The sequence below is a fragment of the Carlito syrichta genome, unplaced genomic scaffold (genome assembly GCF_000164805.1).
Source record: "Carlito syrichta isolate Samal-C Ts95f unplaced genomic scaffold, Tarsius_syrichta-2.0.1 Scaffold308064, whole genome shotgun sequence".
NCBI lineage: Eukaryota > Metazoa > Chordata > Mammalia > Primates > Tarsiidae > Carlito > Carlito syrichta.
The window spans coordinates 88,142-91,988 of NW_007252160.1; the positions used below are offsets into that span (position 1 = coordinate 88,142).

Below are 3,847 nucleotides of genomic sequence, written 5' to 3' on the forward strand. Positions count from 1 at the left end.
CTGGATTGTGTGAGAAAATTTATTGTAAGAAACATGTATGATAAGAACCGCTCTGATGAGCACTTGGAGGGTAATTAAGAGGACAGTAAAGAAAACTTTAATCATCTTAAAGAATACATATATCACCATGAACAGAATGTTGGTAGAAATATGATGTTAAAGATTATTTTTGTGAGGTCTCAGCAGTCAATAAGGAGCATGCTATTGGACACAGGAAGAAAGATGATCCTTTTTGAATATGACAGAACACTTAGCTTTTGTTCAGCTGTTGGGTAAAAAAGTAGAATTTGTAAGCAATGAACTGAGGCATTTAGCTGAGATTTCCTAGCACCATGCAAATGTGCAGCCTGATTTCTCTTTTTTTCCTACAACAACTGTGAGAGTAAAAAAATAAATAAATAAATCAGTGACAGGACAGTTAAACAAATAGAAAAAATAATGGAACCTGCTGATTTGGAAAATTCTCAAATTATCAGCCAGTCCATACAGCATGCTCTGAAAAAAAGGGTCAAAAATGTAGCTGCACATGCTTTTGTGAAAGAGATTAAGCATGTGACAAATGGATGTAAGCAACTATCTCAGCAGAAGCCAGAAATAAAGATGTGGTTATACAGGAAAGATTTGTGCAGAATCCTGTTGTGTAATGGCATAAATTCTCTTGACATATACTGAAAACTGAACAAAGTTTTTGATAATGTATTTTGAGAATGTATCACAAGCTTAAAATGAAGGGACCAGACACAGGACGAATGAAGGAAGGTTGTTAGACATCAGGGATTTGATAAGCAAGAAATGACATAGTAGAAGTACTCAGGTACAAACATGTGCACCCTTCTAAAAAAATAAAAAGAGTAATGACACCAAGGATAGAGCTACAGATGCAGAGGTTCAGAGATGTGGGAAAAGAGGTAGAGGTTGGTGGGACCTCCTTGAGTCCAAAGGGAAAGTTGAGCAACAGAGGATTATTTTCAAGGCCAGGAAAACTAATGGAATTTTTTCTGCTAGGTTTCAAATCTGCTTGGGATAAGTGATTCTTTGCTCCTTCCATTGTTTCCTTTACATAATGGAAATGTCTGTTCTATGCCTGTACCATTGCATTTGGGAGGCAGGTAATTTATTTCTGATTTCACAGGTTCACAAATTTAGAGAAAGTTAAGCCTAAAGTGAGTCATAACCAGAGTCTCATCTATACCTAATTTAGATTATTTTAAATCATGATTTGAAATTTTTTGAGTTGGCAATTGTAGAAGAGATTTTGAACTTAGAGTTAATGCTGGAATGGATTAAGACTGATATGATGTTGGGATGTGATGAATGTTTTTCACATCTCAAGCAAATACGAATTTTGGGAGGCAGAGAGCAGTGGGTTGAATGGTATCCTGTCAAAATTCTGAAGTACCAGAACTTCAAACACTGTACTTGGAAACAGTCTTTGCAGTTGTAATCTTGTTAATATGAGACTATTTTAGATTAAGGTAGGCACTTAATCCAATGTCTGGAGTTATTTTAAAGAGAGGGAGATTTTTAAAAATGCAGAATCACACAAAAGGAAGAAGTCTATGTGAACACAGGCAGAGATTGGAGTGGTGCAGCCACTAGCCAAAAGATGAGAATTGCCAGTAGCCAACAGAAGCTAAAAACAAACAGGTATGGATTCTTCCATCCATAAGACTCTTCAGAGGCAGCACAGCCTTGCCAACACTTTACTTATAATGTGAAGAACTGTGAGAAAATAAATTTCAATCATTTTAAGCCAACTAGTTTGTGGTACTTTGTTACAGTAGCCTCAAGTATCACATACAAAAAAGATGTAAATTTGTAAAATACTTCACATTAACAATTTTACTCAAATAACACTCTTTCAGTGGTGAGAATATACAACTACACACACACACACACACACACACACACACACATACACTTTAATCTGAAGTCAGTATTAATTAACCCATATAACACAATCTTTCCATTTCTTACCTCATCGTCACAAAAGATTTCTCAGCTTCTCATCTTTTCAAAGAGGGTTGGGAAATACAGATTTCCTGTGACTGAAAAAAAGTTCATTTATTTTACAAAAAGGAATGCAGAACATGTCCTAATTTAACATGTCAGAGAGTGCTGTAACTTCACTACAACATTCAAAATGCAAAGCTGAGCCGCCTTTCTTTTACCCTTTTCCTCTTTATCTCTCCCAAAAAGATCAGGATTTATTATCAAAGTTTTAAAAACTGAAATATGAGCGAGGGACTGAAGGTGGCAGAAAATGCTACATTCTTCAAAAGTGTCAGTGATATAAAGGACACAGAGAGGCCCTGGCAATGCTTCAGATCAAAGGAGACTAAATACAAAAACTAAGGTCAGTATACTTGATCCTAGGCTAGACTTGTACAGGAGAGGTTTGTTTTGTTATGTGTTTTTTATTTGTTTTTTTAATTAAAGATCGTTTTAAGGGATGGGGAAGGAGATGAGGAGGGTAAGGGAAGGGGGTGGGAGAAGCAGGACAAGATAGGATAGAGCCAATGGGCTAAAAATGTTATAAGAAGATGACTCTGGGTGAGAGGTAGAGGGGAATTTGCTGGGCTGGTCTTATTTATTCAGGTAACTGGGTGGAGGGAAGCGACTATGGCCCTTGCCGGCCCAGAGGGCAACACTGAGTGAGACCTTCTTCCCCTGTCCCCCATCCCATCCTGTCATCCTTACCCTTTCTTGTCCTTCCATCCTTACCTCTTGTGACGTGCTCTTGCTGACTGTGCTCGCCACAGTCAGCGTGCCTCAGTGACCTCACAGAACAGTTCCCCGCTGGTCTCCATACCCAGATGTGGGTGGCAGGGCCGAGCAGCCAGAGCAGGCTGGCAAAAGCAGAAGCAGTCGCAGCTCAGGGCTGCAGAGTCTCCGGCTCCTGACAACGCAGCAGAGGCAAGCCACAGGTGTCCTGCAACCCAACAGGTGTGGCCAAGCCCTCGATGCCCCGGGTCCTCAACTCCCCCATCTCTGTTTGCCTCCTCCAATGCTCCCTCCAGCCCCTAGCTGACCTTCAGCCCACCTGTCTACCTAACCAGCCTATTATCATTCTTCCCATCCCAGCATCCCCGCTGCAGCCCTCCACCAGGCGCTAGGCCCTGCCCTGAAGACTGGCCGCCATGTGTCATGGATGATGGCCCTAAAGCGCCTCCAGAAGGAGTTCCTAGATCTGATCCCCCGTGATCCCCCAGCCCACTGCTCGGCAGGGCCAGTGGGGGACGATTTGCTGCACTGGCAAGGCACCATCATGGAGCCCAACGACAGCCCCTACCAGGGAGGCGTCTTCTTCCTAACTATCCAGTTTCCATCGGACTATCCATTTAATCCCCCAAGATCGCCTTCAACACCAGTATCTACCATCCTAACATCAGTAGAAATGGGAGCATCTGTCTGGACATCCTTAGATCTGAGTGGTCCCCTGCACTATTTCAAAAATGCTTAGGTCAATTTGTTCCTTGTTATGCGACCCCAGTCCAGATGATCCTTTGGTTCCTGAGATCGCCAGAGTCTACAAAAAGGATAGGGAGATGTATGACAGAATAGCTAGAGAGTGGACTCAGAAATATGCCATGTGACTTGAAAATATAGTTCCATCACTTTAATAATAAAGATGGAGAAAGTGGCAGTTTAATTGGTTGTCTTTGTTTACTTTTCTATGAAGCGAAGTCTCTCCATTCCTCTGGCACACACTGTACACTTTTCACAATAGAGTATATGTGAAGGGGGTGGGGATGAAGAGGTGGAGATGGTGGATTGGTGTGGATGGAGAGAGGAGTGGAGGTGAGGAGTGGGGAAGGGAAAAAATGGGAGGAGTGAGTAGGTGAGG

At 41.9% G+C, this 3,847-nt stretch overlaps 1 pseudogene; it reads left to right on the forward strand.

Moving 5' to 3' along the window:
• Positions 1–3,154: 3,154 nt before the first annotated feature.
• LOC103267217 lies at positions 3,155–3,596 on the forward strand (annotated as a pseudogene).
• The last annotated feature ends 251 nt before the right edge of the window (positions 3,597–3,847 follow it).